The sequence below is a fragment of the Rhinopithecus roxellana genome, chromosome 7 (assembly GCF_007565055.1).
Source record: "Rhinopithecus roxellana isolate Shanxi Qingling chromosome 7, ASM756505v1, whole genome shotgun sequence".
Classification (NCBI taxonomy): domain Eukaryota; kingdom Metazoa; phylum Chordata; class Mammalia; order Primates; family Cercopithecidae; genus Rhinopithecus; species Rhinopithecus roxellana.
This window is the reverse complement of record NC_044555.1, coordinates 76,033,629-76,055,833: the sequence shown is the minus strand read 5'-3', so window position 1 is coordinate 76,055,833 and position 22,205 is coordinate 76,033,629. Positions and strand designations below refer to the sequence as shown.

At 37.9% G+C, this 22,205-nt stretch overlaps 1 protein-coding gene and 1 non-coding gene across 4 annotated transcripts in view; one reads left to right on the top strand and one right to left on the bottom strand.

Annotated features, from left to right (window-relative positions):
- The window catches only part of MID1 (midline 1), a 409,520-nt gene that overhangs the window by 239,600 nt on the left and 147,715 nt on the right, over nucleotides 1-22,205 (top strand). The gene's annotated exons all lie outside the window — the stretch shown is intronic.
- Nucleotides 19,950-20,052, bottom strand: LOC115898830. The gene has a single exon (XR_004058495.1). It is a non-coding gene; the product is annotated as a U6 spliceosomal RNA (small nuclear RNA).

Below are 22,205 nucleotides of genomic sequence, written 5' to 3'. Positions count from 1 at the left end.
AACACCTAACTTCACTTTAGGAATAGACACATGAGGTATCAGGAAAAATTGCTAAGACTATTTAAATTCCTCCCCCCTTTTCCAACATTATTCCATTGCCTTTGCATTTGCATAAGTTAAATAGGGGCATGATCTATCTTCATTGTCAATATACATGTAGATGTGTGTAAATCTACAAACATACATATACATAGACATACACAGGCTCTGTGGGTGTCAATCCCAGATGTTCCCCAACCTCCAGTCTAGATTCTCCCAGGTCAGGATTTCTCAACTTTGGCATTATTGCCATTTGGGGTTTAATAATTATTTGTGGGGCTGTCCTGTGCACTGTAGGATGTTTAGCTGTATCCCTGGCCTTAAGCCACTGTATGCCGGTAACACTCCCATGTCCCAAAGTGTGACGACCAAAAATGTCTCAGCACATTGCAAAATGTCTACCAGGGCAAAATAAACCTCCCTTTGAGAATCACTGGGGTAGGTAGAAGAGAAGGAGAATCTCAGGCTTTAGGTTACTTCACTGGGTTTGCTGAAACTTGGTAAGAATCTCCTTACCAGCAGGGATCAGGTTTTGGTGCCCACCTGGTCACTTCTGATAACTACCAATCTCTAAATTTGTTTCTGCACGTTATGGCTGAAGATTAGTGGTTGACGGAGAAAGATATCAGCCTTTGTTTCTTAAAGAGCTTGTACTCAATGCTTAAAAATACAAATTGGATCTGGCACTGTTGTGGTTCACGCCTGTAACTCCAGCACTTTGGGAGGCTAAGGTGGGAGGATTGCTTGAGCCAGAGAGTTTGAGACCAGCCTGGGCAATATACTGAGACCCCATCTCTACAAAAAAATTAAAAACTTAGCCAGGCCTGGTGGTGCAAACCTGTAGTCGCAGCTACTTGGGAGGCTGAGATGGGCAGATCGCTTGAGCCTGGGAGGTCAATTCTGCAGTGAGCTAAGATGGTGCCACTGCACTCCAGCCTGGGACCTTGTCTCAAAAACAAAACAAAACAAAATAAAATAAAATACAAATTGAACACACATAATTGAAAACAAAACTTCATGCACACCTGGTTTTATTTTACTTGGTAATGATGTTTTATCACATATTAGATACCATGATTATTTTAAAAGATATAAAATTTAATAGGTAATAAAATATCTCATAAAATAGGGTATATCTCCATATGCATAGAGAATTTTATAGAGAAATTGGCACAATTCCTGGATCTTGCTCTGATTCAATGTGTTTATCTTTGAATTCTAGTAAGAGGTTTTAAAAGACATTTAAGGAATTGCAAAACAGGCAAAAGAAAATATGATGGTGTTTTATAATTTAAATTATGTTTACCTGGCAACAATAATTATTTTATTATATAAATTACAGAAAATGTTATGTATTTTTTAACTTTATAAATGTACCTCTACTTGATAAATAATATATTTTGTATTTATTACATTTGATATATAAATATATTCCTACTTTAGAATTAAAATAAGGTGAAAATAGTTATTGTTTGAAATACTGTTAAGTTGTATATTCTTATCTGTATTAGAATTAAAATGTGTATCTTGTATATAAATTACAAATTACCTGAAAAAAGAATAAATTATAACCTCATGTAAAACTAAATATTTCTGTATCAGTTGTGCAATTTAAATTCTGCTTTTAGTTTTCATTCTTTAAGTTGTTACATTTGGAAGATTTGGATAGTAGTTATCATGAACTCACTGTTATCTGTGGCTGTGACAGTAAAATACGCCATTGAGTTGTACTGTAATATGAATCTCCCAGGAACGCTAAGCCAATTCAGAATGAGGCATTCCTTTCTCAGGAACAGAGATTTATAAAGTGACTGGAGGTATCACTATTTCTAGAGGAAGGTGTACCTTGAAGTATTCTCATTCTTTTCTATGCATTTATGATCCCAGCCTACTAAACTCAAGTGACACTTCAATACAGCAAAGCCTCTTGGAAGTATATGAGTTTAATAAGAAAATTTATGAAGAAAAAATACACTGAAATGCAGACTGACTCCCAAAATAATAGGATACTTTTTTAAAAAGTATTAGTTTCATAGCATGACAAATAATACTCAAAAATACTTTGAAAGTGTGCATTTAAAAAATGCCCAAAGGGTTTAGTAGATTATGTTGAGAGAAGGCATTGGAGGAAGAAACATTATAGCCATAAAAGCCAGGAAAATGATCCTCCTTTGTTTATAGGATTACATAGAGGAATTTTAACTTCTAAAGTGAAAATACAAATTACTTGTGTAAGCTAAAATCACCCTTCTTAGAGGATATGGTACAAATTTTCTTCATATAATTTATGTTCCTCCAGAAAGTCTCTATGAAGTGATAACATTATAACTACATGCATTCTCCTGGTAACTTCATTTAAAGTCTGTGATGTAGTAACATCATGCATACTTCCCTTTCCTACAGAGCCCTTATATTCTCTATAGACCAAGAGGTTAATTAATTTTTGGAGTTATATAGCAAAGAGTTGCCAGAACCCCAAATAACATATCTCTAATTTCCAAAATTGCCTGACAAACTCTATATTTTAAAGAAACCGTGTTATTCTTAGGATAAACCTAATAATGTCACTTTAGTCCCCAGTCATGCTCATCTTTGCCTTTCTTCCAATATGTGCAAGGAATATATAAGGAGACCTTTTAAGGTTACAGTATCTTCTTACAAATTAGAATTGATTCGCTGAGGTTATAACAGCAGCTGAGCATCTCAAAAGCTACAACTTGAGCTGACAGGCAGATTAGCAAGTACATAAAATGTCAGTAGAGAAAAAAATAGACTTCAATTTTTTTGGCAATCCTGTTAAACAACTCTGTGAATAAGTATTTGAAACTTGTACAGTGGACAGTTTGAATTTTCCTCAATGCCTACCACAAAACTTACCTATCTGTTGCATATATGCATCACTAAATTAATTAATGGAAAGTAAAATTTTAAAATGTAACCTTGATTATTTAGGATAAAATGGCACTTCCATGTAATGGAATGTCATAACTGAACTTGTAGGGATTTTCAGATACTCTAGCTGGTACTAAATCTCATCAGAGCCCTTCAAGTTATAACGTAAGATAGCATATTCAATATGAGAAAATATTTAATTGTCAGCCTTAAAAATGTATATAGCAGAGGCAATCCATTTTTTTCCAGACAACAAAGCCTTCTAAAAGCTTTTCAAACTATACAGCTTTGAGATTTATAACTTTGAATCAATAAAACATAATTTCAAGAAATGAAGAGAACTTCTGATTAATTCTAGTCTAAGGCAATGAAGTCCTAGATTTTGAAGTATTATGTTCTTCATAATTAATATCAAGATAGTTTCTTCCCTGTGGCTCGTTATTTTCTTGTAAAAAGTACATACTGCCTGTGTTTTTAAATTTCAGATTTTCTCATGCAGCTCTTGTCTAATGATCCAGCAAGTTCAGGCATATAATACATTTTAAGAATCTATATTTAAAGACTTAATTATTTATGCGTGTGTGTCTATGTATTTTGAAATATATATATTTCAAAAGACTATTTTTAGCCTTTGGCTCAAATATATTTTTTTAGAGGAATATAATATTGAATATCTGGACAGGTTAAAAATCTCCCACATTTGGCAGGGCGCGGTGGCTCACGCCTGTAATCCCAGCACTTTGGGAGGCCGAGGCGGGCGGATCACAAGGTCAGGAGATCGAGACCATGGTGAAACCCCGTCTCTACTAAAAATACAAAAAAAATTAGCCGGGCGCGGTGGCGGGCGCCTGTAGTCCCAGCTACTCAGGAGGCTGAGGCGGGAGAATGGCGTGAACCCGGGAGGCGGAGCTTGCAGTGAGCCGAGATCGCGCCACTGCACTCCAGCCTGGGCGACAGAGCGAGACTCCGCCTCAAAAAAAAAAAAAAAAAAAAAAAAAAAAATCTCCCACATTTAACTATAAATGTTAACTAATGCTTTCCTTTTCATTTGTTAAATTGCTGCATAAATGCTTTAAAAAGTATGTTACCCTTGGCATTAAGACATCATCTCTTTCACTTACAAAAGTGTACCAATCCTTGGGATTGAACCATTGTAGCTGCTTTAAGCCAAAATTCTCCCCAGCCGGGTTCCTTATCATCACCCTTGCCACAGAATCTACATCATTGGGAGTTAAAGATCTTTGGTCTCAAACCTTATCCTGGTTGAATTCCTATCATATCACCAGGAACCCCTTTCTAATGGCCCCCAGAAATGCTAGCACAACAGGAGATTTTCAGGAGGCTCACTCCAATGAGGGACATCATTTGCAGTGACGAAGTTTGTCCTTAGAGGAAATCTGTATCTCTCTCTATATACCTTTTACCCCTATTTGGCCCCCTCTCTACAACACAGAACACGTGCAGTTACTCTGTTCTCTGACAGCTCTTCAAAGACAAAGCTAACATGGCCTTCTGGGGGCAGTTTTTCCAGGTTAAATATGCCCAGATGTGCTTGATTTGGACTCTATCCCTTAGGATCAAGCAATGTTAGTAAGTACAAATGTCCAACATTTAGAAGAACTGTTCATAAGAGAGACTCACCTGATTAGAGGAAAGAGATACCATTCAGTTTCTAATACACAGTGACCTTAATGCTCTGTCTGCCTGGATTGTAGAGACTTTGCCTAGTTTACCTCTGGAATAGAAATTCTGAACCTTTGCTAGTGAGTGAGCAATAACAATGATGACAGACATCTAGCTAGATACTAAGAAAAAAAAATCATGAATGACCAAAGTGTGAATTTTGTTTCTTTGCTTGTCTGATACCCCATAGCTATTTGCAATATCTTATTGTCATATGCTAAAGAATTTAGGATATTAATCAAAGAGAAAAGGGTTCTAAGATGGAAGAAAAGACAAAAATGTGGGCAGATAAGTAGGAAAAGAAGGGGATGAGGACTCAGGAGATTTTTCCAGGTACTTGGAAAGTTAAAGGCAACTTAAATCGTTTTTAATAATGTAAGAGATGATATCATTTTTCATTTTTATATAAAAGACTCAAAGTCTGGAAAATATATAGGTAGGTACAGTGTGTTGGCAATATGCTGTTTACAGGCTGGCAAAACAAGCCAGTGTCTAATGAAAAGGAAGGTTGTGAAGAGCTTAGATCTGAAACTCAGAGGCATGTCTTGTTCCACACCTCAAGAAGCACTTGGCATATACCAGGTGCTCTGTAAATATTTGCTTAGTAAATGATAGACTGAGCATGTGGTGGCAGAATGATGCCTTACATGGCATTACTCAGACTCATAGTCATTCCTAGGGACTGTGAGAAAAGTTTGTGGGCCTTTTTCAGCGTTTTGAAAAACCCAGAGGATATTGTACAATTACTTTTTCAATGATTGTTTTATCAAATACTTATAAACCCGAGGATTTATGAAGTTAAAAGTGAAAAGGTTTTTAAAAAATGTTATGCCAAATGAGAGAAGCCAGTCACAAAGGGCTACATATTGTATGATCTATTTATATAAAATGTCCAGAAGAGGCAAATTCATAGATTCAGAAAGTAGATTCGTGGCTGCCAATGGATAGGGGAGGGGAGAATGGGGAGTGACTGCTAATGGGTATGGGGTTTCTTCTGGGGGTGATGAAAATGCTCTGGAATTAGGTAGTGGTGATGGTTGCAAAACTCTGAATATACTAAAAACCACTGAATTATATACTTGAAATGGATGTTTGTAATGTGTGAATTGTATCTCAATGAAGCTGTTTTTAAAAATGATAAGCATAGCATCCAAGCATTTAGAATTTTTTTTTAAAGTGGTCATTGGTGGTTAAAAAAAAAAAAAAAAGAAAGCAGAAACCGTTTGCTTAATTGTTACAAATATTTTATCCCAGATTAAAATACTCCAATTCCACACTTTGGGAGGCCAGGGCGGGCGGATCATGAGGTCAGGAGATTGAGACCATCCTGGCTAATATCGTGAAACCCCGTCTCTACTAAAAAAAATATAAAAATTTAGTCAGGCCTGGTGGCGGACGCCTGTAAGCTACTCTGGAGGCTGAGGCAGGAGAATGGCGTGAATCCGGGAGGCGGAGTTTGCAGTGAGTCGAGACTGCGCCGCTGCACTCCAGACTGGGCGACAGAGCGAGACTCCGTCTCAAAGCAAAACAAAACAAAAACCAATACTCCAATTCCATGTCGCCAAAGGGAACAAGCAGAATATTCCCACAACCCTAGGGAACAGGGGTAGGCTTGGCTATTAGTCATTCTCCTTCTTCCCCATTCCCAATAATTAGAAAAAAAAGTGTGCACATGTACATGTGTGTGTATGTATATGTCTGTGTGCATATGTGACAAGGGCAGTAGTCAGAGCAGGATCATGTGATTACCAGGATCTATGGACAACCCCACGCTATTAGGAGAGAAAGTGTCAAGCTATTTGTACCATTCTCATACAGCATGAATCTAGGCCAGGGGTCAGCACCCTTGTTCATAAAGGACCAGACAGTAAGTATTTTGGGTTTTGTGGCCATGCAGTCTCTGTCCAAACCCCGCAGCTCGATATAGACTATATAAAGCAATTGGAGGTAAGTGTGTTCCAAAAAAGCTTTATTTATAGACACTGAAATTTGAATTTCACATAATTTTCACAAGTCACAAAATAATATTTAAAAAATTTTTTTCTCAACCACTTAAAAATGTAAGAACCATTCTTAGCTTGTGGGCCACACAAAAACAGGCAGAGGCCTGGATTTGGTACATAGGCGTTCTGTGGTCTATAGTTTGCAGAACCCTGTTCTAGGGTAATGACTTAGAAAGAGACTCTACTAATAAGCAGGTTGTTGTGAAGCATGTTACTTATCTCAAGCCAGTATACAACTTAAAGCAGTAATGCTACATTATGTCTAAAGGCTAAGCTAGTGAGAGGCTAAATTATAACACTCAACTTTTTTAGCAAATAATTATGAAGAATCAGCTAATAAGACCTTTTCTAAAGAGTATTCAGAGTATAATAATGCTACCTTGTGTGGTTTGGGGATTTTTATTTTAAGTCAGGGAAGCTATGAATATCTTGAACTTTGTCCATTAAGAAGTCTGCCAAGGCTGTGAATTTTAAAGCCATGGGAATTTTTCATTGCCCTTGGCTGCTGAATTTTAACAGCAAAGTTATTCATTAAGTCCACATTTTTTAAAAAACTATCAACAATGCTTCTTTATACTTTATCTGCATTTGATACACTTCCAGATAGATGATCTTTAATTTGACTAATGAGTGCATCCTTTGTTATTTTAATGACAAGTAATTTACAGAAAGAGAAAAGCTCGTCAGCACACAAGTCTCTTAAATCTGGAATTTAAAGTCCCTGATGTTCAGAAGCAGGAAGCAAAAGTTGGTGTAAGACAGGGCCATTAGGACACTGGAAATGCATCCTGGGTAATGAACCAGAAATACAAAAGGAAGAAAACAGTTGGAAATATGTTGACCATTTTATATGACACTTTCTGGGTTTATTTTCAGGTTGGAGCACAAGTCAGAAGCTGAAGAACTTGAAGATCTGGGGGAGCATATGTCCCACTCTCCCCAACCCCCAAATATCCAAATATCCCCTTTGGTTCTATTAGAGAAGTATTAAGATTTATTAATTAGAAGAAAAAGTTATAAATGTTCACTAGGAATATAAGAGAATTCAAAAAAATAAAATGTTGAGCTCACCACAGTTTTCAGCATAAATTTTACTCTTTTTTTGTTTTCTTTGTTGAGATGGGATCTCACTATGTTGCTCAGGCTGGCCTCGAACTCCTGGGCTCAAGCAATCCACCTGCCTCAGCCACCCAAAGTGCTGAGACTACAGGCGTGCCACTGTGCCCAGCTAAATTTTACTCTTTAACTGATTTTTCAATGCATAAATAAATGAATAAGTGGGTCAGTACTTACTGAGGACACAGTTTTCAACCAAACCCTGTAGATACTCAGGATGAATTAAGCATGGGCCCTGCCTTCATGGGGCTTAGGGTTTACTCAACTTTACAGAAAACCCAGAAATATCCTAACAAATGTGGCAACTGAAGAACTTTATTCCTAATCCTAAAACTCACTTTCTTTATTCTCAGAGTAATGGATACAGCATTCTAATGTCAAATTATTGTTTCCATATTATACAATACTCTAATTGTCAAGGCTAAAGTCTTCCTTAAGGAAGGGTAACAATGGCTTTGTTCTTATGATAATAGAAGAGATAAAAAGATTATTTACAAAGCTACAGACTGAAAAATTGGAAGTAGTTTATACAAACAACCACCTCAATTCTTCTCACAGTGAAATTTGTTTGTGCATGCTGGTTTCTGTTATATGGGTCTTTACCATTTTCATTCCTCCTTGCAGCTCTGTGAGTTAAGTATTACTATTATTTTTTACAAATGAGGAGCGTGAGGCCTAGAAAAATTTAAAAAACATGCAGAGGTGATAAAATACTGAGAAAGTTTCACATTCAACCATGTCTGATGCTTAATCCTTTTCCTTCTCTTTCCACCATAGCATATGATCATGGCATATCATCACTGTTTCTGTTTCTCCTATAGAAAATTCAGCAAAATTAACACATGGAAGGGTATTCAGACTTTCACTTTTCTTCTTACATAATCTTTGAGCAGCCCATTATAGGAAAATGAAGACTGGAGATTTGAAGAGGCAGAATGAACACGTTCTAGATGTAGAAAGAAAAGTTCTAAGCAGGTAAAAGACAACCAGAGTGAAATACACCAGATGGATGCTTGACTTGGAGAAGATGCTAAGCACTAAATAAGCCAGGTGGTAGAGGCTCTGAAAGCGGAGAGCCTTGAGAAATTGATCATTAAGCGGAAGGTGATTAAAATCTTCCTAAGGGACAATTGGGCAGAGCAGAGGTCAAGAGCTAGGACTTGTCTGGCAAGATTTAGTGTGGATTCTTGAAGGGTTAAGTCAGTTAGAGGCCAGGGATTGGATACTGTATTTGAACTCATTGTCACTCACCAGAATCTGTGATCTATGAGACAGACATTGCCAGGATGCCCCCCATTAGGATGGTTATAGAGAAGGGAAGGTGTGTTCATTTACTATTGCCACATAGCAAATTAGCACAAATGTACAGATTAAACCAACACCCCTTTATTAGCTCGTGGTTCTATAGGTTGCAAGTCTGGGTGGCCCAGCTGTGTTCTCTGCTCAGGGTCTCACAAGACTGAAATCGAGCTGTTGGCCAGACGAAGCTCTTATCTGGAGGCCCTAGGGAAGAATTTGCTGCCAAGCTCGCTCTGGTTGTTGGCAGAATTCACTTTCTGGCAGCTGTAAGACTGAACTCCTTGATACCTATAAGCTGTGGTCCACTCTTTCTAAGGGACATCTGCATTCCTTCTTAAGTGGCCATCTCCAACCTCAAAGCAACAGCACATTGAGTCCTTCACACACATAGAATCTCTCTAAATTCCTCTTTCATCAGTCAGGAAAAGTTCTCAGCAGTTAAGGGTTCATGCGATTAAGTCAGGCCCACCTGCATCATCTCCCTTTCTAACATCAACTGTGCTCTGTAACACAACACAATCCAAGGAGTGATATCATATTCACAAGTTCCAGGGATTCAGGTGGACATCTTTGGGCTGCCATTTTAGAAAGTCTGCCTATCACAGAAGGTGATGAAGATTCTCAGCTCCTGCCTTGCTCCTTGGTGAGCTGTGTGGCCTGTAATAACAGCAGCTTTGTGGAAAATTGGCCCACCCTCTCCTAGGGTTAAAGGGCAAAAGGGAAGTTTTGTGACTTTTTCTTCCTCTTCTGACACTGGCTTCTTCCTATAAGGAAATCTGCATCTTTTGGTGTTCTCTTCTTCCTTGACCATCTCCTAGGTGTTGGTGCCAAGAAGCACTGGAGGGCAGGTGGTCCATTAATTTAGGGCAACTGAAGGTTTTGAGATCAAGGCATACTGGAGGCCCAGACATCACAAGAGGGCAGCACAGAGCAAGAGCTGATAAATGTTGAGATGCAGACTTAGCAGGCCCTAGGCCTTTCTGAGATGATGTGTTCACCTGCCCTCAAAACATCCTTTTACTTAACATGTGCCTCCTAACCCAGACCCCAAGGAGTCTTTCATAAGAACATGGCAGATATCACATGTGCTGACCATGGGCATATCACAAAACATTAACTCTCCAAAGGTCTGCTTTTTGGAAACTTGGTGTCTGTACCTAAGAAATGAGTTAAAAATTTATTCGAGGTTGAGAAATTTAAAATGGAAAAAATCGTCTTCTGAATTCTAGCAATGTGAAGGCCACCTTTTACAAATCTGATGCTGTAGTGCAGTGTTTACAACCTATTTTCATTTTCAGCCCCCTGTCACAAGGAGCCTTTTGAAACATTTTTTGCTAATTGCTCCTTGCATGAAATTTTAATACCACAAATATATGTCTATTTATGTATATCTGTGCTTTGTGCATAAAAAGAGTAAGGGTTTTTTTTTTTTTTTTTTTTTTTTTTTTGGTTTTTTTGTTTGTTTGTTTGTTTGTTTTTTTGCCACTGAGAACTAGTTTTCTCCCTCTTGGGGGCAATATCGCCCCTATTGACAGTGCATGTTATAATGGGGAAAAATTGCTCACATTTTAATATTTAGTAAGTCTTCAGCTTATATAGTCTATTTGATTTGGAAAGTGGCTGTAATACTTTAGTTGTACTAAAAGGTACTTAAGATTAATCTTGAGAAGTCAGAAGAGTCTTTAAACATGAAAAATCACCCAATATATTATATTTAAAATAGCAACTTACAAAACAAAATGTAAAGTCTGATCCCATTTTTGTGGCTAAGAGGTACAGAAAATGACTAGAAAGATCAACCTGTGGAATGTTGCTTCTTTGCGGTTAGACCCTTCTATAGGTGTTTTGCTCTTTGGGAATGTTATAAATATTCACCAAAATACATTATACATATGTATAATAAATACATATTATATTCATGTCAAGAAAAATACTATTTAAAAAGTTAGCCATTCTCTCTCTCTCTCTCTTTTTTTTTTTTTTTTTTTTTTTGCCTTCAACATTTAGGATTAATGGGCAGTATAAATTCAATCATTCACATGTAGCAAAAGGAGAAATATTTCACATGGCCCCATTCATGACTCCTTTAGATCTCTAGAGGGCTTCAAGCCTCAAAGTTTATTGTTGCATTCTTCTTAATTCTGGTTGAATGCATGTACATTATTTTCTGCAAAGAAATACCACCCACTAAAGACTGTTCCTTCTCTTCTAACAGGGCTTTGGTGTCCCCAGGGCTCCCTTAGTCCTGTTTACTTTGGATATTTCAGGAGTTACTGTAGGTTTAACTATGGTGAGTCCTTAAGCCCTCTTTTTAAATTCATAAACGGTCTCTAATCTTAGCAAAATGTCAGGTTACACTTTTGAGAGGTTTGGGAACTTGACATTTTGTAGCCCAGTTGGGGTGTAGGCTGCTTCCATTCTGAGCACCTTGTTCCAATTTATGTCAGGAGGAATTATATACAGGTCAGGGCTGGGAGCAGGTTATAATTAATGGGGTGGACAAGTGGATTTTTAGTGTTTCATAAAATAAAATGGAAATCACATGTGCTTGGAACTGTTGTATGTTTTAAAATATTTACATTTATTCTAGTAAACATTAATTACAACTGATGTATTTTTCCTGTGAACTCGCTAACTGTGAGGTCACAAGCCATTGTTCACTGAGTGGAAAGAATGGATGACAAGCTAGTTATAAGAAAAAAGACAGTACTTGGGCAGATACTGGTGAGTGAACTCGTGGAAGTAATCTAGTCTTAGGTCTTTCTCCTAATTTTCTCTTATGTTTAAAGCACCCCCTTGCCAATATGATCCAGATGTCAGTCCTTCTAAGACAGAACTGGAAGGGTTTAGCTTGTGAAATTACTGAATAGCTCCTGGTGAAAAAGGAACACGTGACCAATGCTTCACTATTCGTCTTTTCAAAATTAAAGTTTAGAAGTAGTTGAAATACTGCCAGAATCTACAGCATCCACATTTTATTCATATTTGTATATCAAAAATTTCCAATTCCTTGAGGCTGTAGCAGCAATATGTTGCTGAGGAAAGAATTGTTTTTTAAAAAAATAAGTATTTGTAATTTGACACCTAATAATTGTACATATTTATGGGGTACAATGTGATGTTTCAGTACATGGATACACAGTATAATTATCAAATCGGGGTAATTACCACATCCATCATTTTAAACATTTATTTGTTTGTAGTGACAACAGTCAAAATATTCTCTTCTAGCTGCCTTGAATATAGATTACATTGTTATTTGCTGTAGTCATCCTACTATGTAATAGCACATGAAAACTTACTCTTCTTGTCTAACTTTGTGTACCTAGTGACCAATCTCTACCCATTCCTCCCCTCCCCCATACCCTCAGCAGCCTCTAGGAACCACTATTCTACTCTGTACTGCTATGAAATTGACTTCTTTAGGTTCCACATATGAGTGAGATCATGTGGTATATATCTTTTTTAATGTTTTTAAAATTTATTTTATTTATAATTTGAATTTTTATTTTAGATTCAAGGGGTAAATGTGCAGGTTTGTTACATGTAGTAATTGTCTTCTGTGCCTGACTTATTCCACCTAATATAATGTCCTCCAGGCTCATCCATGTTGCCAAAAATGACAGGATTTCATCCTTTTTATGGCTGAACGGTATTCCATTGTCCTAATCATCCCCATAAAGAAATGTATTTTCTTTATCCTTTCGCCTATAGATGGGCACTTAGGCTGATTCCATATCTTGACTATTGTGAAGAATGCTGCAATAAACATGAATATGCAGATGTGTCTTCAACATAGTAATTTCACTTCCAGCAAGAGATCTTTAAGAGTCAGAAAAACCCAGATTCTAAACTGGTCTCTGCCATGTGCCAGTTGTGTGGCCCTGGAGAAGATGCTTTAACTCTGTGTCTCAGTTTCCTCATCTGCAGAAGGGGGAAAATGATACCCACTATTTAGGGATTGGGTAGGGATTAGACCCAATTTGTATAAAGTGCCTGGCATATTGTAGATATTTTTTTAAATGCCAGTTATGGATATATGAAGGAAAGCTCCAAAAAATGAAATTCAAAGAAGCCTTATGTAAATTGCATCACATGTCAACCATTTGGGTGTTAGGAATATTGATGCACTCTTTATTTTGCCTAGAATTCGCCACTCCCTAAATAAATATTATTTCCATTAAGTCACCAAATGTTGTATATATCCTTTGTTTTGTATGGTGAAGAATTAATACAAGTGCGCTACTCTATGAGGATATAACAGTTACCTAAGTAATATATCATGATACCTTTTCGCCCTTTTCTAAGGAAAATAAGTATTTATTGGAAGGACAAGTTCACATAGAGTCAGCAGGTAATAATCCGCAGTACTTCCTGATGCTGCTTCCATGGGTTGGAAGAGTGTTTGGTGGTTCTAAATGGCACAGGGCTACTTGTCCATACCCTTGACCCAAGGATGTCAGGTGCACCCAATCAACCTAGAAATCACTGTGGTGACAGAAGTTGGGGCCCAATCACCCTCAGGGCCTTGACACTGATTTGGAGTGTACCAGTTTGGAAAGTCTCTGCAGAATTCCCCAAGACATTAAGTTTATAATATCGCTTGAGGGGTCCTTAGAAAGAAAGAGTACCTATGTTTTAGTGTCATTCTCGTTTTTCAGGGCAAGGGTTGATGAAAAGATACTGAGAGAAGACAGTACAGATAGAGGACAAAGTGAACAAAAATAAGGACCCACTGATTTTGTCTTTGCAAGGTCTAAACTGAGTTACAGATTGAGCTGTAAAATATATACTCAATATATGTATCCTCAAAATATTCTTGACACATTTGTGCCCAAGACATACTAGTTGATAATATTAATACATAAATATATATACAAACACATATATATGCCTTACAATAGAGTCCTATTTTTAGTATGTAACAACTATACTATTTTCAAAATAGTCATTGGCACAAACACCAGTACCATGGCTAAATCTGACATCATTGATCTTTTCTCCCTATAAGAATATCTTTTGTAGGCCCATAAGTGAGAGATGGCGCATCCCCTCAGCTTCATTCAGTCCTTTATGGAAATATTTATGAAAACCTTACTGTGTGCTTGGTAGCTATCAGAGTTCTTGGCATATAAAAGATTTCAAAATAAATTTGCGTAGTATTGCTTTGGGGGATGAGGGCTTGGTGATGTCTTCCTCTCCCCAAAAGAAAAAGTGTGTGTGTGTGTGTGTGTGTGTGTGTGTCAGAGGGACAAAGACAGAGGTAGAGAGACAGAGTGTGAGAGTGTGTGGGTATTCAGAGAGAGAACATGAGTCCCAGTCTTATCCTATCTTCCCACATACAATGCAAGCTATTTGGAATTGTAGAGCTAAAAGTGACCTTAGCTAACATTTTCCCAATCTCCTACCCAATACAGGAGCTTCTTCTACAATAACCTTCATCAAAGGGTGGAACCCTAAAATATAAGACTAGAAGTCTCTTTTTGTTGGGCAATAATTTGATTCAAAATGGTATCATTATTTGGTAACTCAAGTGGCACAGTATAAATTTCTGTGGGAAATTGGAACGGGGAGCCCAAGCTGGACTGGTCGTGACTGCACCATGGAAGGAGGACATTTGGGACCAGTCTTGAGCTGCCATTATGTTCCACTGAGAAACTAAACACTAGTGCTTTCTCAATTCATTTATATATTTCTCGAAGTGTTCCATAGTCTTTAATTTGTGCTAACAAAATTCATCAGAAGTACTATATTAAAATTACCATTCTTTTTTATACTTACTGAACAGCAGTAAGAAAAGCAGGAATCTTTGTCATTTTGTTTAGCATGTAAATGCACAAAAACCTCAGCTTACCTGAACTTTGCTAAAATATCAACACTTAATTAACCACAAGTTTTCTGCATTATACTTTTCCTAAAGATTTGTGAAATACAAGGAAGAAGGTGATATTATGAATTACTGTAAAAATGCATGGTCATGGATGCAATTATACGTTCAAATCAATCTCCTATGTCATCTCTATTTATGATCAAATGAAAAAAGGTCTTTTTAATGATCATCTCAAGGAAAAATAAGATTTGAAATTACCTGAAATCTTTCAATTAGATCCAATATGTGATTTGTAGTTATGCAAGTAAAGTGGACTCAAGCATTGTAGAAATATTTCAATTAGGATTTTTTTTTAAGTTTTCTATTTGGGGTTCAGTTAACCAGAAAATTGAATTAACCAGAACTCTCTCATTTCCACAGAATTTCAGTTAATTGAGATTTGATTGTACTTTTATTGTCATCTTTGTTCCGACGTGGAAATTAATTCCATTTCAGACTTATTTCTTGGAGGGTATTTAGTATAGTTATCACCTTAAATGAGTAGAATAGGGTGCGTAGGGTGGCTTTTCATTTTTGGATTTTAATTATTACTATATATGTGTGTGTATATATATAGTGTATATATATAGAGAGAGTATATATATATGAAAAAGAAAGAGCTTGCCTCGGCAGAAGTGTTTAAAGAAACATAAGTAGTTAATGCCCTCACTGTGATTTGACTTTCATCTTCCTTTTTTTAAGCACATTTTTCATTTTTTCCCCCTTTAAACCTACCATTTAGAACTGAAAAGTATTTTTCAAGAAATGGAGCAATGCTTTCTATGCCATTTATTAAAGTAATGTGCAGAAGGAAATGCACCGTGGTAAAAACAATTTATACGAGAAATGATAATGTTTTGCTAAAGATAACCAGGAAGTGAGGAGGAGAAAAAAACCTCTCAAATAGCAGACAGAGGCCAGATGGTCTTTTTTTTTTCTTCTTTTTTTTTTTAATCCAGTCACTAAGCAGGAAATTTTGTTTGATTAAGAAGACACTGGTCTTGATTTTCATTCAGCAGTTTTGAGGAACTTTTTTTAATGGACACACACACACACACACACACCACAAGCCATTTTCATTCAGCCAAATGATCATTTGTGCTATTGTGAGCAAGATTCTGCTGATGAAAATGTGAAGTCTTAATGATAAAGAAGAAAACGAGTTCCCAAGTCTCAGTTATGAAAGAATTTGGAATTTACCCACTACCCTAAAGACCCTCGATCATTACCATATCCATCATATTGTTGTAAGGTCTGGTGTTTTGTTTTGTTTTCTTTTGATAGCCTGGAATAGAAGAAAGGCTGTGTACCACAGTGGCTAACTAGGGTTTTGTGAGATACAGGGTAGACCAGGGGGAAAAAATAGAGGTTTTGGAGTTCAACACCCCAGGGGGCTAATGTGCATAAAGCGACTGCTCCAAAGGACCTGAGTTTAATCCTTGGAGCTGCCAGTCAGGATCAGGATGAAGAAGCACCCATGCAAAGAATTGCTTCTGGATGCTGATAGGCAGGAAGGTGGATGTGAGGGGGGGGTAGGAAGGGGGAACGGAGCACCCCTCTTTGGACTGTGATGTTTTGGCAGTCAATGCTCGGAGGAGGGTAGCTGGCAGTGGCTCCAGCACAACAAAACTCTCTTCGGTGAAGTCACCAGCACTCTTGCCATCGTCTGGCACCCTTTGCCCAGCACCCCAGGAGTGAGCAGTTTCCAGTCTGTATTCTAAGGATGAAAATGACTAAAGTTGTGAAACTAAGTATTTGCATCTGTTTCAAAGAGAGAGTCACTTGGAATTTGGAATGGGAAGAATAGATTTAGACAACTGGCAAAATTGTTTGGAATGATGCCCTGAATCAAGAGACCCTGTTGACTTAAATAAGGACAAGCTAAAGGAGCTACGTAAAAGAGATAAACGACATATCTTTACCATCAAGATGACAAATCAGGCATTCAAATTTGTTATTTCAAAAATGAAATGTGTTCTCATATAGTTGTGTGATACTTTCTCCAATTAGTATTCATATTTATAGTCAAAATAAGTATAACTTCACTTTAATATAGCTTAGCCACCTTGAAAGCTCACTGTTCTTAAAGCTAGATTTTTTTTTTTGTAAGTGAATTTTTAGGCCCTATATTGCATCTTAAGTACTGAGTTCTTTTGATTTTTTTTATGTTTAAAAAATGGCTTTTTTAAATGTTTAAAAGCCAGCTTCTTGTCTAATTTGATTCAATGGGTAAAATGTACAGGATGAAACTCACACTTAAAATGCATTTCAATGAGAATTAAATTGTTTAAAATGAAACTTTTTTCCTTTAAATTTTAAACAAACAATAAGATACAAAGCAAAATAACAAGAAAAAACTCTTTTTTTTTTTTTTTTTTTGAGACGGAGTCTCGCTCTGTCGCCCAGGCTGGAGTGCAGTGGCCGGATCTCAGCTCACTGCAAGCTCCGCCTCCCGGGTTTAAGCCATTCTCCTGCCTCAGCCTCCCGAGTAGCTGGGGCTACAGGCGCCCGCCACCTCGCCCGGCTAGTTTTTTGTATTTTTTAGTAGAGACGGGCTTTCACCGTGTTAGCCAGGATGGTCTCGATCTCCTGACCTCGTGATCCGCCCGCCTCGGCCTCCCAAAGTGCTGGGATTACAGGCTTGAGCCACCGTGCCTGGCCAAGAAAAAACTCTTAAGTCAACTCCCTAAGGTCATACCTTTTGATATTAACTCCAAATTCGTGCCTTGTATTCATGTTTTACAAATGACATTTATAATTTATCTCAAAGATAACAAGGAAGCATACTTTGATAATGTAAGGAGAATCTCTCAGACTTTAGCCTACCTTGAGAATATGTTTTAAAAGCCATTAGGAGCTTCATAGCATTTATGGGATTTGTTCTTATACAGAGTACATTTTTTTACATATATTTTGGGCAAAATTCTCAAGTCTCCAAATAAACAACTTAAATCTTGGTTTTTAGGCCAAAAAGTCTTTGGGTTGGGAATAACTCACCCTCAGAAGACTACTTGCTTTATAACCCCTCCCCTGGACCCCTGCGACCCTGTCCTCCCACAAACCTTATTTGCTTCACTGTGGAAGAGTGGCACAGGGCACCCACCACCCAGACTTCCCAAGCTCTTCTCTTGGTCTCTGCTGTAGCTACAATAACAACTCTTTATTCTCCTACAACAATTGCCTCTGAGACTATTTTCTTTCTAACCCTTTCTTAAAGAGATGGGCTCTAAAAATCATGATCCAGCTGCTATTGTAATATTACCTAGCCAGTGAATTTATTTACTTTGAAATGCTTTTTGATATTATTGTCATTGTCATTGTCAAATGACATTATGACATGTCAAAAGACATTGGCTGTCAGCCAGTGGGATCTAGTCTTAACTCATCTTTGGTGCTCACCAGTCATAAAGCTGTAGTCACATGTGTTTATTTCCCCCAGCACTCTTCCCTCATTTACTTCCTTTCCTTCATGAAATTTCCTTTTCTAGTGGTGCAAAAGCTGGTGAGTAAGTACAGACAAAACCAATGCCTCTTCCAATGTCTCTATTCATTTCCTTCCTGTCCATCCCTATAACCTTAACTGTACATCCATGGTTATTTTCAACTTTGAGTTAACATCCTAGAATCAAACACTTAAGATATTCAGGTAATTCTGAATACCATAGGCTACGGTTTCAATGTGTCGCCCAAAATTTATTTGTTGGAAATTTAATCCCCATTGCAGCAGTACTGGGATGTGGGGCTTAACGGTAAAGCCCTTACGAATGGATTAATGCCGCTATTAAAAGGGTTTGTGGAAGTGGGTTCTTCCTCTCCTGCTCTTTTGCCACATGAGGACATAGCATTCCTCCCTTCCAGAGGACACAGCCTTCAAGATGCCATCTTGGAAACAGAGAGACCGGGCCTTGACCTGCTCTCTGTTTTTTTTTTTTTTTTTTTTAGATGGAGTCTCTGTCACCCAGGCTAGAGTGCAGTGGTGTGATCTCTGCTCACTGCAACCTCTGCTGCCCGGGTTCAAGCAATTTTCCTGCCTCACCTTCCCTAGTAGCTGGGATTACAGGCGTCTGCCACTGCGCCCAGCTAATTTTTGTATTTTTAGTAGAGACAGGGTTTCACCATCTCGGCCAGGCTGGTCTTGAACTCCTGATCTCGTGATCCACCCACCTCAGCCTCCCAAAGTGCTAGGATTACAGGTGTGAGCCACCGCACCCGGCCTAAATCGTTGTTCTTTATAAATTACTTAGTCTCAGGAATTCTGTTATAGCAGCACAAAATGGACTAAAACATCGTGGTTCCTGCTTTTTTGGCTCACTAAGTGTTCATGACTTTTCTCTTTCAAAATTTTATTGCTAAAATAAATAAAGATGTCACTATTTTACAATAATTCATCACATTGCATTTTCCTGTAAGAAATAGTAAAAGTTGGATTTTTATGCCCTTGAAAAAGAACTCTATCCTTGAGGCAATCTGAAGCTAAACATTTAACAACTTGAAAAATTAAATCACAGCTCTCTGACCAAACACCGGAAAGTTTTATACTGAAATTCAGATACTCTTTGCTTGTTTATTGGCAGGGAAAAAGGCAAGATGTCAAGAAAGCCAGCACAAATATGAGTAGTAATATCCCCTTAGCTAACATAGATTTGCACCACCCATCTACCTTCTATCATGTCATCCTTTTTATTTCTTTCATTTTCATGCATGAGTCTTTGAAATGTTTGTGTTTTTAAAAACCTTTTTTTTTTATTTCCTTCATTAAAATGTAAGCTCTCCAAGGGCAGGACTTTGCGCTCATATTTACCACCAATTTGCTGCTGCTTAGAGCAGCTCCTGGCACACAGAATGACCTCAAAGAATACCATGGGAATGAAAGAGTAGTGAAAGAAATGACTCTTCTGATTTTACTCCAAAATAAGTAGTTCTAATTTTTTTTAATGCTTAAAGAAAGCCAAATGGATGTACATATAGGATTTCTAATGTCATAAAAGTAACAAAATTAGCTTACTCTTCCAAACTCTTTTATTTTATTCATATTTTTTGAATAATAAAAAATTATAGAATGCTTCATGAATTTGTCCTCCTTGCACTGGGGCCATGCTAATCTTCTCTGTATCATTCCAATTTTAGTCTATGTGCTGCTGAAACAAGCACCAAACTCTTAAAATTAGCTTAGGTTCAGAGCGAAGAGCTGAAGTTGCAGACCAGACCCAAGCTGTTTTTGGGACTATGAAGGACATTAAGGGCACTGTTTAGTTGAGCAAAATCTATGGGTGAGACTTACCTGCCTTCTGCCAATTTTCCTGGTACAACAGCTGATGTCAGAGGGTGGTCGGATAAGGAGCTTGGAGCTGTTGGTAAGGAAGTTCTCATCACTTTCTTGCAGGCTCCTTTTACCTCTAGTCTTCTATGACTCAAGGGTCATTCAATGCCAAATAAAATTCTGCCTCTATGGTAACTGCTAGAAAGCCCAGTGATGATCTGATTTCTAGTAACAACTGTTGGCCATATCCCCAGGAGGAGATAGGAGTTGTGTCTATTAGGAAATAATTTTCTATGGATCTATCACCTTTTTGTACCTCTTGTGAGCTGGAGCACTGAATGCTTTTATTCCATACTATTTCCCAGGATGTTTGTATAGCAGTCTTGGGAGATAGAGGTAGTATCTTGCTCCAGAGGAGAAGGCAGGTTTGTTTGTTGTTCATTATATTAAAGACAACGTCTTCCTCCAGGGCAAAAGTTGGGCAGGCTAACTCGCAGTCCATTATAAAAGATTCAGATTCCCTAAGCTTGGGGTTGCTCAGGTATGATGCAAATCTCTTGAGTGTGCAAACATGGACCTAGGATGCTCCATAGGACTTCAAGGACAAGGGGAACCAACAGAACATGAAACACATACCATTTGAGTAAAAGCCTTTATCTTTGATTCAGGTGTCTTCTGCCAGCATTCATGAAACGAAACTGGCAAATAGCAAAAATCTGAAACATTTCACTGTTCTTGATAGTTTCACATGCTCCATCCATGCCAGGGTACCTTATTTCCTGCAAAATAAAAAATTCTGACAAAGAGTGCATATGGGACAGGGTGACCTTCAGTGGGAAGCAGAAGTGAAGCCCCAAGTTCATGGTGAGAGATCAGTGGAGGATCTCTCTATGACAGAGGTATGTCATAGTGTAGGAAATAGATGAAATTGCCAATGTGAAGATAAGTCATTCGTGTTAAGAATAAAAATGCTAGTTCATTTCGCATTCACATACTGTTTGTTCATATAAGATGCTCCATGAATGTTATTGAATAAATGGATTTATATCCTTCTTGCTTGCAAAAATGGTATGAAGTGGTTTCCGGTAAAAAACACAGATAATGAATCTATTCAAAGAAGAGTGGGAAGAGGCGATTCAGGACAACAAGGGAAGAAGGAACCCAACCCCGCAACCCCTACCACCCTGTCCTTCCATAAGAGCGAGAATTTTGTCAGGCACTTGATAAAGTTCACCTCACTAATCCTCAAAGGACCCTTAAGATTGCTCTCATCGTCCACGTTTTACAGATAAGGAAACTACGTAGAAGATAGGAAGAGCATCTGTGAGTACAGTATCTGGCTCCAATGTACAGTATCTGGCTCCAATCTGCCTTTGCAAGGAAATGGCAGAGCCAGGATTTGAACTCAGGTTTTTCTGACTTCAAGGTACTATATGGTTTTGTTTGTTTGTTTTTTGTTTTTGTTTTGTTTCATTTTGTTTTGTTTTTTGAGACTGAGTTTTTTTACTCTTATCACCCAGGCTGGAGTGCAGTGGTGTGATCTCAGCTCACTGCAACCTCTGTCTCCCAGGTTCAAGTGATTCTCTTGCCTCAGCCTCCCAAGTAGCTGGGATTGTAGGCACCCGCCACCACGACCAGCTAATTTTTGTATTTTTAGTACAGACGAGGTTTCACTACGTTGACCAGTCTGATCTCGAACTCCTGACCTGCCCGCCTCGGCCTCCCAAAGTGCTGGGATTACAGGCATGAGCCACTGCACCCAGCCTCTACATGTTTTTTTTTACAGGACACCACATCGACAGTGTCAGCCCACAACTAGACCAAGAACTCTTGGGCCCACTGAGCTCAGGGCTTAGCCCAAAGTTTTCAGAAAGCATGCCAGAGGGAAAGCTGGATGAAATGCTTTAGTAAAGAAGAAATCACATCAGCTCATCACTCATCTGACAATGGAAAGGACTGATCAGGAAGGAGGGGAAAGGAGAGTAGTGGCAGAACATAGAAAAGAGAAAAAAAAAGACTGAAATTTTTAATGGAGTGCAAAATC